Raw genomic sequence first — 14,107 nt, forward strand, 5'->3', positions numbered from 1 at the left:
GCATTTATAATGACCTTCAAAACTCACAGCAGTTTCCTCTTCACAGTTTGTCAAAGATGCAAATAATTTATTTCAGAGTTTATCAGCTAATTAGAAGAGTTGGTGTGTGGGGGCTGAAAATTTCTCATCCCAGTTTTTGAATTTAATGAACCTGAACCACTCCCCTATTATAAGAAAACACAGGGAAGAAATAAATCTACTGGCATAATCAGAAAGAGCTTTTCTTACAACTATGAATTTCTTTTAGATTAAAAAAATATGACTTTTCAAAAAGAGATGACAAATCAGTATATATAGTACCATTCTATTTTTGGTTTGAAAAAATACACATTATACAAGTCAAATACAGCAACATATAGAAGGATAATATATGATGGCTAAGTGGGATTTATCCTGGGAATGCAAGCCTGGTTTAACACTGAAAAGTTAATTAATATAATTTGCCACATCAACAGACTAAAGAAGAAAAATCACATGATCATCTCAATATTCATTCAAAAGCATTTGAGAAAATCCTACATTCATTCATGATACTCTCAGCAAACTAGAAAACAAACAGAAATTACTTAACCTTTATTGATTAATAAAGGGTGTTCACAGAAAACCCTATGGCTAACATCATATTGAATGGTGAAAGACTAAACGCTTTCCCCCCAAGAACAGAAACCAGATAAAGACTCTCACCACTTCTATTCAACATTATACTGAAGGTCCTAGCCAATTCAATAAGGTAAGAAAAAAAATAAATGCATATAGATTTGAAATAATACAATTTTCTCTGAAGATAAATGAATACATCTAAAGATGTTCAATGATATTAGTTATTGGGGGAAATGCAATTAAAACCACCATATTATATTCCTTCATATCTATTATAATTGTTTTTTAAAAAATGATCATACTGAGTGCTGGTCAGGGTGTGGAACAACTGAAACTCTATACTTGCTGGTGGGATATAAATGGTACAGCTACTCTGAAAAACAGTTAGACATTTTCTTATAAAATTAAACATGTACTTAACATATGATCCAGCAATCACATTCCTATTACTCAAGAGAAATGAAAACTTATTTCCACACAAAACCTTTACTTGATTGTTGTTGTGGCTTTATTCATAATTGCTAAAAACTGGAGACAATGCAAACGTTCTTCAACTGGCAAATGGAAACAAGCTGTGGAAAATGTATACAATGAAATATTACTCAGCAATAAAAAGAAGTGGACTACTCATATGTGCAATAACATGGATGGATCTCAAATGCTTTATGCTAAGTGAAATAAGCCAGACTCAAAGGGCTACATCCTGTATAATTCCACTTCTGGGATGTTATAGGAATGGAAAATAGATTGGTCACCAGGGCGCTGAAAGTAGGAATAAGAGCAGGGCTTGACTACAAGGGAAGCAAAAGGAATATTTTAAGGGTGATAGAACTGTTCTGTATCTTGATTGTGCTGATACTTGCACGACAGCATATATGTGTTTATCTAAACTCATAGAATGGTACCCCAAAAGTGTGAATTTTACTGTAAGTAAATACAGTAAACTTCAAAAGTGAATTAGCACACGCAGATACAAACATAAAAGGATATATGCCAAAAAAACTAATGGTGATTATCTCTTAGAGATGGTATTATTCATGATTTTAATTTTCTTCCTTGTCCTTTTCTGGAACGTTAAAATGATTCCCAATCAACAGGTATTATTTCTGTTTCTATGGGGAAAATAAAGTTGCATTCCTTTCATATATTGAATGTGAGCCTCCAGACCTAGTGAAGATGCCAACTGCCTCTTGGAGACTCTTGGATACCAACTTCCCTCCCCTTTTTCCCTCCTGTCCTATATCCTTTATAATGGTTTCAACATATCAATCCGTCAGTTCAAGAAGCTGTAATTGTTGCCAAATGCCTTTTCATGCAACCCCCAATTTCTTTGCTGCCATTTGAGTCTATTTCTGACATAGTAATAAGATTAGGCAAAGATTTATTGTGCTAGGCACTGTTAGGTGTTCTCCATGCAATATCTTATGCATCTCTAACACAGCAACTTTAAATGTTGTACTTTTTCTGTCCTCAATTTATAGATGCTCATGGTCACAAGCTAATAGAGACAGAAGCTGGATAATTTCAGAGTCTAAATTCTCAACTACTGTAGTGAAGTGAGGTGGTTAAGGACCACAGCATCTGGAGGAAAGCTGCCTGGATTCTAAAGCTTGGCTCCCTTTAGTCGTGGGGTCTTGGGGAAATTACTTCACTTCTCTGAGTCTGTTTCCTGAGAGTAAAATAAGGATAATAGTAGTAACTACTTCATCAGTTGGTTAGAAGGATTAAATTATATTATACATGTGAAGTGCCTAGTACAAAATAAGTATTGTCATTAATCCCACACCCCAGCCCCAAGTACGCTTTTTTCTTTGGGTGTAGCAAGAACCTTCAGCTTCCATCAAGGTGACTTTTTAACTGTTCAGTAACAGCACCAGGCTCTTCTTGCCTCAGGATCACTGGTGTATTATCCCTTCAGCCCAGAACATCCTCCCTTCTCTTTTTCACCTTCTGTCTTACCCTAGCCTGCAAGGCTCAGTTCAAGTTCTCCTCCATCCAAAACAACATTGCTTCATATGCTTCTTCCTAAGTGGTCACAAATAGTTTCATCGGCATTAATTTTGTCTTTGATTAAAATGGTCATCCAATAAAGTAGTTAGTAGCCTCATGTAGTTATTTAAACTTAAATTGATTAAAATGAAATGAAATTAAAAATGTGCTTTCTTGCTGGGTGCGGTGGCTCATTCCAGTACTTTGGGAGGCCGAGGCAGGCAGATCACCTAAGGTCAGCCTGGCCAACATAGTGAAACCCCGGCTCTACCAAAAATACAAAAATTAGCCAGGCATGGGGTGGGCACCTGTAATTCTAGCTACTCAGGAGGCTGAGGCAGGGGAATTGTTTGAATTTGGGAGGCAGAGGTTGCAGTGAGCCGAGATGGCACCACTACACTCCAGCCTAGGTGACAGAGCAAGACTCCGTCTCAAAACAAACAAACAAACAAATAAACCACTTTCTCAGTTACGCTAGCCACAGTTCAAGTGCTCCCACGGCTAGTGTCAGCTATACTGGATAGCATCACTATTGAGCATTTCCTTCGCTATAGAAAGTTCTATTGAGTGCTTGTCTAAAATGTAAACAAGGGCAAGAACTATAGCTAAAGCTCTGGAAACCCAGCAGTGCACAACCCAGTGATTACACAGAAAGAACTTCGTTGAGTACTTGTGTTTTGTATTATTGATTCACCAAGGGGTTTCACATTTGATGGAAAACCTAATGTGGCATGATCTTTTGACCTAGGCTACAAGTTACTGATTGATTAAATCATTGACCCAATTTTAACTTTGGTCTTGGAGGACCAAATTTCCAAAAAGCCAAGCCCATCTTTCCTTTTTAGGATAACGCAATAATTATTCTGTCAACGACCCCTTCAGTTAGGAGCTGAAGTCCTCTACGACACACACAATTCATACAGAATTTTAGATGTGAAGCTACACATGTTGAATAATCTTTTGCAAAACCCAATCTAAAATAATTCTCTTAAAGTGAAAAGATTTCCATGTGGTTGGCAAATACTGCCCTGATAACTTGCAGCATTTCAATAAAATATATTCGCCTTATTTTAGAGGTGAAGAATCAAGGTCAAGTGATTTATCCAAGGTCACATTTCAGTGCTACTTCTGGATCCAGTTCCCTCTGACACCTGAGCCCCTAGCTTCTCTCTTTGCCGAATCCCAGAGCTCTAAATCACTCCCATACCCTTAGTGCATTTTACGCCCACTAATGATACCACTTATTCTGAGTGTCTACAATTGTAAGCTCTCTGCAAAAGCAGCAAAAGCAGAGGCTGCTGCATTCCCCGCCACCCACCCCATCATGTAAACATATTGGCTGTATCCCAGCTGAGTCACTGCCACAGAGTAAAGGACTCTCTCTCTCTCTCTCACACACACACACACACACACATACACACACACACAAATCAGACCAAGCTTGAAGCACTCCACTAAAGCTGCTGCAGATAAGTAGATCATTAAAAAATAAAACAAAATTAGAAAAACAGCATTTTTCCCCCACCATATGCTAAGAGGTTTCACCAAATGATCATACACACATACACACAAAAAAAATTCATACACCAGATAGGAGGGTGAAGTAAGAAAGTGGCTTCAGGGATACGTTGATTGAGATACTCAAGCAAGATGAATTGCTTTTTGATAATTAGATTTGAGGAAATCTTTTTTTTCCTTCTGTGATTCCATTGTTGCATGTATTACAAAAAGACTTAACATTCTAAGAGGTCTTTCTCCATGTGCGTCACATGGTCTTTCTCCATGTGCATCATCTCTTTGTGCTTATATCCAAGACATTATGATAAGAATTTGCATAAAATTTTTCTTAAGCTTATTTGCCAAATATTTTCAATGTTAAATAGTTCAGTTTTTCAACCAAACTAGAATTAAGACTTGAAGAAGAAAATTATTCCAGGTACGTCATTATTTACATTCCAAAAGAATAAAAGAGGGATAGATGTGAGTTTCAACAAATGAAATTAGCAATATGAACCTGATTTAATATTTTAAGTATTCCCTGATAGCTTCTGGAATCATGGCATAAACAATGGCCCCAATTATTAAAACTGAGAAATCTAATAAGGCACAAGATCAAAGTGCACACACACTGGGCTAACTTCACACTCATTCAGTCACAATTACTAAAAAATGCTTTCAGTTGGGCTTGCACTTTGAATTAGAAGGGATTTCTTAACTGACAGCAAATTTACAGTCTTTCCTTATTGCAGCAAATTTGCTTGACTTTTGGTCTTTATGCTGACATTTTGACAAACTAGTACTCCAGTTCCAATGAGAAATAGCATGATAACAATCTACGGCAAACGTGCAAATTTTAAAAAAGAGGCAAATAGCTGGATAACACAGAACTCTCCAGCATCAGAAACAGTAATCAACAGTACCAACAAAAACTTATTGGCAGCCTCTTTGCTTTTGTCCCTTTTGAAATCCTCCTGACCACCCCCATCCCCTGGGAGGTATGTTGGATCTTTTCATTAAAGAGATTGGAATAGGGCGGGGGGGAAGAAATCGATTCAGAGGATGTAGACTGTGATGAAGAGATAGAGAGAAATAGACACAGAGACAAGGGGGAGAGATAGAGAAGCAGAGAGAGCCCAAGACAGATGATGTGGAAAGAGGTGCAGAGAGAGAATTAAAACTTCTAATGTAGAGCTAGTTAGTGTTAGGTTGGGATTTGAGTGTAATAATCTATTGGGAAATCCAAGAAACAGTGAAAAGAAGATGGATGTACTCAGCTGAAACTGATTTGCTCAGAGGTCCAGTCAATTTTCCCAGACATTTCACCACATTGTGCCCTCCATTCATGCTCAGGGTCTCTCTTCTGAGCAGCAGCATCCAACCTTGGAGTTTTCATTCATGATGTTCCAGTCAGGTCAGTCTCTACTGAGTGAAGAATACTAACGTATAACCTCACAGATATTTGGATCAGGAAGTTATTTTTCCTTTGAAAACTCAACAGCCTGAGCTACTCATCCTTGACACGATTATGTAGCACATATGCCCGGTTGCTCTCAGATCCTGGCATTTCATTGATTACTACAAGAGATGCCTCTTACACTTTCATTTGACAAGGCATCCTCTTCACCTGTGAAGCAGTAGGTACAGATATTTGTAGGATCAACTGATTCTGGGGGATTGACAATATGAAGCAAGAGTTCATGTGATTTGTTCTACATCTGGGGACATTGGCCTATTTGTTATTCACACCAGCATATACTAAGTATCCTGGTGAACTTCATTTTTAAATGCAGGCCAATAGTATTTATTGTGCCCGTGGTTCACACACTTGAGCATTCATCAGAATCACCTGGACTGGAGGGCTTACTAGAACACACATTGCTGGGTCCTCCTCTAAGAGTTTCTGACCCAGTAGATCTGAGGACCACCTTGAGAAACTAAGCAATCAATCCTAGGCTATTTAAGAGGAGAATGCTGTGGGGAAAACTATTATGTTCAAGGATGCAAAGAGGGAAGAAGATACCTCCTCTAGACTAGTGCGTTTTAAACTTGAAGGTGCCTATGAATGCAGATTCTGATTGACAGGCCTGGGGTGGGTGCTGAAATTCTACAGGCCTAACAAAACTCTCAGGTGATGTTGATATTGATGCTGCTGACCCAGGAACCACACTGAATTTCAAGGCTCTACATTAACCAGGGGAGTGTTTCTCAAAGTATATCCTGAGGACCATTTATAAAAAAATCATAGGGTTGTTTGGGGGAGTGAAGGGGTTATTAGTGCAGATTCCTTGGTCCACCCCTAGATATACTGTTATCAGAAACTCTAGAAGTAGAGCCTAGGAATCTGCATGTCAAACAAGAGTTTCTTACATTCTTCTACAGATTGAGAGAGAACAAGGTGGGCGGGGAGCCAGGACATCAACAGGTGGATATTCAGAGATCAGTATTTCCAGGCACTGACTACTTGAGTCCCTAGTTATTTTCTCTGTCTTAGTCCTTCTACTGTCTTTTTTTTTTTTTTTTTTTTTTTTTTTTGGCTGTTGATGACATCACCAGGAAAGGTAAAGAGAATTTTAAAAGAAGGGGTGAGGCCAGGCGCAGTGGCTCACGCCTGTAATCTCACCACGTTGGAAAGTTGAGGTGGGTGGATCACTTGTGGGAGGCTGAGGTAGGTGGATAACTTGAGGTCAGGAGTTCGATACCAGCCTGGCCAACATGGTGAAACTCCATCTCTACTAAAAATACAAAAATTAGCTGAGCATGGTGGTGCCTGCCTGTAATCCCAGCTACTCAAGAGGCTGAGGAGAATTACTTGAACCTGGGAGGCAGAGATTCAGTGAGCTGAGATGGCACTACTGCATTCCAGGCTGGGCAACAGAGCAAGGCTCTGTCTCAAAAAAAAAAAAAAAAAAAAAAAAAAAAAGTGAGGGGTGAAACTTCTAATGATCTGTTATACTCTGCGTTAGCCAAAAATTAGTAGAGGAAAATAAAATGGAAACTGAAGGCGATGTTTTAAAAAATTTCCATAGACTTAAATTTTTTTCTGTCTTACCTATCCTCTGTTTCTATAGACAACCACAAATTGTTGTGTAGACTGCTTTTGTTAGTGGTAAGTGAAAAATATTTTTGTAATGATTATTTAATATGTTGCTAAATCCAGAAGACAGGAACTGTCTGCCAGCAAGTGCCATATTGAAGTTTCCTAAACACTACAGAAAATAGAAATTATTTACAGTTAGCACTCAACATTGGCAAACAAGTCATGCTATTAGAGATATATTTGCATATGTTACATTAAGAAGCATGCAAATGTATGTGCAAAACTACATATAATTGGGCATAATTAATCATTTCTACCAATGATAAATATCCCATTTCCCAATACTGGCATCCAATCCTCCCTTTCTTTTGAGCGTAGATATGTGTGTTTCTGACCTTCTGGGATGGCAGCATTATGTAAAATACCTCTCCCTCCACCCCTAGCTTCTGTACCTACATCTAAAGGACTAACCACTGGATCAATTTCATGTTTTCATTCAAAAACTAAGAAAATAAAGTTTGAACAGCAGTAAATATGGACAGTTGTTTCTAATTATTGTTCTTGTGGTTAGGACCATCTAGGGAGCTTTCTAAAAGTTTGGATTCCCCAACCATGTCAAGATTCAGATTCAGTTGGATTCAGTTGGTCTGGGATAGGCCAGGAAATTTATAACATTCCATGTGACTCAGATGTTCAGCTAGGTTTGGGCACTACCAGTATACATTAAAGAGCATTGGACAGAATCAGGGAACTTCAATAACATTATAGTTATTATTTTTGCTGTTAATAGTATTTGTTAATATTAGTTTTCTTTATGTCAGACATTTGCAGATATCTGTCAGACATTTGTCAGACTAAGCACTTTACATACATTATCACAGAGTTATCAAAATAGCCTTTTATCTCGTGGATGAGAAAACTAAGACTTGGAGAGGTTAAGTGATTTGCCTAAAGCCACAGAGACAGTGAGTAGCAAAGGCAGGAATTTGGTTTTATCACTGAGTAATATGAAGGTCATTTAAGTAGTTAGGTGAGTCATTTAAATCATTAAGTTTTCTCATTTGGAGATGAGGGGCATTGGACTCGACACTAGATCACACCTAGGCTTCCTTGCAGCTCTAATGTTTGCTTCTGCAATTGAACTAGAAGACCTGGTTTTTGGCCTTCTGGAGCTCAACATGCATTGTTAAACTTCCTCACTGTCCTTCCCATTTAAGTTTAAAGCACCACTTCACCTATGGCTCCTCATTTTCCACAGAGCAAAAACTCCTTCAGAACAGCCCTAATCCCTCTCTCGAGCTTTGGCTTCCAGTGTCTTAGGGCACACCCCTGCAACCTCCAGTCCACTGTGTAACGGGTGTTTTGAGCTCCATGTCCTTGCTAAGTGTTTGCTTCAATGCTCTGTCCTTCTTGGTTCAATGGAATAATCCTACTAACCCTTCAGAGACAACCCACATAGCAACAACTCCCTTGTAAAGACATCACTCTTTTCCTGGTCAGAATTACTTTGTTCTTTTAAGATTTTGTTTTGTCTTGTGTTATAGATAGAATGAACTTCAGACCTAGCTCTCTGGCAACTTCAGTTTCAAATATCCTGTCAGCTCATCCACATAAGCATGCCAGTACTTGGCAGTCTTGATTTAGACAACATGGCAACCGTAGTTATGGCATATATCCCATGAGGGGAGGGAATTATTTTCCTTTTGGTGAGATTCTAGAGGGCTGGGGCACTTACCTTATCTGACTGTTCTTTCACCCATCCATCCATTCATTTATTTGCATATATGTTAAATTATGTATCCCAAATTTAAATTGCCTATACTTGGCACATAATAGACTCAATTTTTGTTGCATTAATATTAAATGCTTTCATATGACTCATTTAGATAAATCTTTTGCAATCACCTTATTTTATACTACCACTTCTGCCATCATGGATAAAAACTGTTTCTTCTGAATAAGTAGGTAACCAAATAGCAAAAGAATGATAGCACTGGAAAATAAAAGGAAAGACAAAAATGTTATATTTGATTAGTGCAGGCTCTTGGCATCATAAAAGAGACAAAGCTGATGTGTTTTGGTTAAAAGACAACAATGAAGGCCATGCTTTTCAACTGGACCTATGCCCAGCACTGCTTTGTAACAAGCCGGAAAAGGAGGCAGAGCAGCATGCCACCAATGTGACCTGTAAGACTAAATGAAGGTAAGCAAGGGGCCACCAGCAGGTCCTCGGGCTAGAGTCATCTAGCTCACCACAGGACAGGGTGGTGGTAGTCAGGGAAAAAAATCTGGTAGGCTTCTAAAAGGGGTTTCTGTGCACTTGGACACCAAGAGAACAACATGCCTAAAGGGGAGAATTTTACTCCATTCCGAATCATCTTTTCACAACTCATTGTTGCTTGGCAACTTGTAGTAGCTATCACCGACTTCCTAAGGTCTTCTTAAGCGTCTCCCCCTCTGGGTTCCCAGACTTCCCCCGATTAACTACCAGGCTCTGGTGTCCTATGATTTTAGGTACCACCCACACTAAACTGAAACTCTATGAGGGTAAGGATTAATTCACTTTGCTATTCCCAAGGAAGGCCTAGCAGAGACATGGCAGCTACTCAATGTATGTCTGATGAATTAATGAAGGGAAAAATTAGCCACCTGTAACTATCACAGGTCATTCCATTAGTTCCTTTGAATGAACAAGGGAGACTTTTAGAGTGGGAAGTGTTGTGTTTGTGTTATCCTGATGAAAATGTAGGTTGTTTCAGACTACAAGTAGGTGTCTTACCCTGGGGAGGTCTAACCTTAGTGGCAACGAGGTAGAAAGGATCAAAGCATAGGAGGCCTAGTTGGATTAAATCTCCTTTAAAGCAGAGAATATCAGATCTCTATTATCCCAGTTATGGCTGGAAAATGGTTCTCGTTCTGATTTATTTATTTATTTGTTTGTTGTTGTTGTTGTTTTAGAGACAGGGTCTTGCTATGTCACACAGGCTAGCGTGCAGTGGCATGATCATAGTTCACTGTAGCCTCAAACCTGGGCTCAAGTGATCCTTCCGCCTCAGCTTTCCAAGTAGCTAGGACTCTGGGCATGTGCCACCATACCTGACTAATTTTTATTATTATTATTATTATTTTGTAGAGGTGGGGTCTTGCTCTGTTTCCCAGGCTAGTATTAAACTCTTGGTCTCAAATGATCCTCCTGTCTTGGTCTCTCAATGTGCTGGGACTAATTCTGATTTTATTCTACTAGGATGAATGTTTCCTTTGCAAGGGTTTGTCCCCTTCTTTCTGGCTTGGGTGAGTATCCAAAGAATTTTTGTAGAGGTAGCAAATGGTCTTCTCCTTGTTCCAGATAAGAACTAAGACTTTGATGCTTACTCCCTCTTAACCAGGGCCTGGAAATCCCGAATCAATAATGTCAAAGACTAAATGAGATGGCCTTTTCTTTATAACGTGTTTTTCTATTTCACTATCCATATATCTTGCTATTTTCTTTTTGCAATAATCGGCAATTAGCTTTCTGTTATGCTCTGTTTAGAACAGGGGATGCATTTCCATTGATCGTCTACTTGAATATTGTATACTTACTCTGTGTTTGATAGAACCTATGTTTTTAAAAAATAGGTGGACACAGATTTCAATTTTGTCTTGTAGGGAAGCAGGGAACTAGTTTTTGAGGCTTGCATTAGGGGCTAGTAGCAAGTCATAAAAATGTTGGCTTTTGACATTCTCTCAGCAAGGCCTCTAACACATTCTAAGTCAGCTTCACTGTGTCTCAGTCAGAAATCAAAGACATGTGATCCTGCCTCAGCTCTATTAAACAAGATGATATATTTAAAAACACATGGTCTATGGTAGATGATCAATACATTGACTCTCTTGCTCTTTTTTTTTTTCATTTCCCATTCATTTCCCTAATGCATGCCTAAAGAATATAACCCAGCCGAAAGTCAGTCAGTGGAAGTGGAAGAAAAATAATGATGTGCGTGTGCATGTGTGTGTGTGTAATGTTTCTCTCTTCTGTGGGAATATTACATAAATTTAACACTCCCAAGTTCCTTATGGTTGGGAAGTTTTAAAGTCAAATTAGATCTACATTGAGTTTTAAGAGGAGTCTTTCAATGCTAAATATAACAAAGCATTCATTAAAGCATATCTACATACAAATGGTTTATACCTTCAAAGGATGTTTTGTTCTAACATTCCACAATCCTGACCATTTCAATAGGCCATATGCAGAAAGTATAATCCTCCTTTCCCTACTTTATTATTTCTGATAGTGAAAACATAGACCAAAGGATCATCAAAATTGGGCCCTGGATTTTTTATATTCTTCAAAGGGAGATGTCAAGATAAAGTACACACTTTTAAAATCAGCTTATCACTGACAAGTCACTCTTTAGACTATTAAAGTTGCAAGAACTTCCATAAACATCATTTACTGTTTATAGAAAAAAATTAATTGTTATGGTAAGAAGAGAATAATAATGTAAGACTATTCAGAATTGTTGACAGGCATAATTTACAAGACATTCATTATGCAGTACTTTGCAACTCCATCACCTCTCAATCATTTGAGTTCTGATTGTCCAGCCTGTGTATGATTGAAATCTTTTGCGACTGCTTGTCTTATTAGGGCCAGAGGTTCTTTCTCCAGACTCTCTGGGGCACTGTTTCTCAAACTGGTGTTATGCAGAGTACTAGTCTTCAGGATGCTGCAAGAGACATAGATCAGAGTGACTGAGACCATATTGGTTATGGGCATGAGCTTTAGATGGATCAATTACAAGGCTTGCAATGGACCTAGGATACTGATTAATCCAGTTCCATGAACATGATGTCAAAAACATTTGTAAACTTTAACGCAGATATTGTCCTATCTCTGGCATTTCCACCTTCCTGATTTTTAAATAAGGTACCCTCTCTAATCCTTAGTCTCATTATTTATAAAATAAGCATGATAGGCCAGGCGCGGTGGCTCACACCTGTAATCCCAGCACTTTGGGAGGCCAAGGCAGGCGGATCACGAGGTCAGGAGATCAAGACCATCCTGGCTAACATGGTGAAACCCCATCTCTACTAAAAATACAAAAAATAAGCCAGGCGTGGTGGCAGGCGCCTGTAGTCTCAGCTACTGGGGAGGCTGAGGCAGGAGACTGGTGTGAACCCGGGAGGCGGAGCTTGCAGTGAGCCGAGATCCCGCCACTGCACTCCAGCCTGGGAGACAGAGCGAGGCTCCGTCTCAAAACAACAACAACAAAGCATGATAAAACAGTCCCCTGTCTTGCTAGTTGTTGTGAGAATAAGATAATGTAGCCAGTTTTTTTTTTGTTTATGTATTTGTTTACTTGTTCATTGTCCGTCTTCCCTCTACCTCGCCCTCAAGGTAAAAATCAGGAACTTTATCTTTTTCATGGAGGTATTCCCCAGTGCCAGGAACAATGCGCTGTACATAGCCAAGTTTAACAAATATTTTTAAAATACATAAATGAATGAACTAACATATGAAATGTTCTTGCCATGATGCCTGGCAAATAGTATGTGCTCAATAAATATTAACATAAAAAACAACCTACTTAACCTACTTCTGTGAGATGTTTCTCAAATAAAGGATTTTGTGCAGTCATATATTAAGAAGACTGAGATATCCTTCAGGGAATAAATTGATATAACTTATTTTTAGCTCCATATACCCATGTTATTGGGCCACAAAAACCCCTTCTTCCCAGGTGTACCTGTTAATTAACATCCTGTAACATGAGTGTACCACTGAACATACTTTGGGAAATAATGAATTAGCCTAATGTCCCTGTTTTAGAGATGAGAGGCCCAGATATTAAATGGTTTGCTTAAGTCAAGTAACCAGCAGCAGAAATTCCAAAACTAGAGGCAAATCTCCTATTTCCCGAGCCTGTGTCTTTACCCAGGCCAAGTGAGGAGTGGTGTGTGGGCAGCGACATTGTATGTCAGCATTTGAAGGTATTGAATTTAAATCTCACCTGCATTTTCTAGCATTGAGGCCTGTATCAGACACTACTGCTGACCCACCTCATATCCTGTTTTTCCTTAATGGGGACCTCTTTGACACCTGAGCATAATATACCTACTGGCTGGCCTTCAGGAATGTGCAACCTGGAAGTAGAAGGGTCTTAACACCCTACAGGGCAATCCTTGGCCAAAAGAGGATGAAAGTTAATGGGTAAATGCTTTCTCCTCTTCTGCAGGCAGATAACTCTGAGATGCATTCTGTGTCCTTTGAGAGTCCTGGTAGGATCAATCCCAGTTGCCCACATCATTGACTTAGGCCACAACTGAGCAACATGGCAGTATAGGCAAACTTTCCAAATTCCCAGCTTTTCTCCTTTTCAGTCATATTGCCTTTTCCCAGGTGTGTTACTCTTTCGCTTTCTATTGAAAACAGCTGTGTCATCTCTTGTGAGCCCATTAAACAGGTGCCATGTTTCACACCAAAGGTGGCTGCGATTCGGCAGGCGGGGGTGTAAAATAGGAAATAACATCTAAATATAAATTGGACTAGAATGGAGGAGGCTTCTAACAGATGAGAGGTGCTATGAGGCTCAGTGCTCTGTTGATTTTTTTCTCCTGTTTTCAAGGATTTGGGGAAGGCATGAGTATAACGTGTTTACAAACATACTCTGTGTTTATGACGCCTGGTTTTTCTGTCATGCTGAGTAAAAACAGGGAGCTACTCTTGGTTTGAGAAAATGGTGCAAGCTGAGGTAGTTTCCACAATGTTTCAGCAACTCTTTGAGTAACCTACCAGAGCACCAGAGCTTTGAGCTGTAAGCCTGTTTTACTGCTCTCAGCCCGCAAGGCGAGAAAGGGAGGCAGTATAGCTGTATTAGTTAAACTGTGGAAACAAATAGACCCCCCAATTTCAGTTTATTTCTAGCTCATGTGATAATACAATCCAGGTGCTCTTGTTCAGCAGTTTTCTTCTGTTGTGACTCAGAGACCTGGGCTTTT

The 14,107-nt window shown here is 39.1% G+C and overlaps 1 protein-coding gene across 2 annotated transcripts in view; it reads right to left on the reverse strand.

Annotated features, from left to right (window-relative positions):
- Positions 1-11,005: 11,005 nt before the first annotated feature.
- Positions 11,006-14,107, reverse strand: part of NUBPL (nucleotide binding protein like) — a 445,280-nt gene continuing 442,178 nt past the window's right edge. For both annotated transcript variants that reach the window (XR_004184955.1, XR_004184957.1), the window contains exon 14: positions 11,006-11,835. The gene's annotated coding sequence lies outside the window, so the exon portion shown is untranslated. The remainder of the gene's footprint in view (positions 11,836-14,107) is intronic.

This window comes from Papio anubis, chromosome 7 (genome assembly GCF_008728515.1).
Source record: "Papio anubis isolate 15944 chromosome 7, Panubis1.0, whole genome shotgun sequence".
NCBI lineage: Eukaryota > Metazoa > Chordata > Mammalia > Primates > Cercopithecidae > Papio > Papio anubis.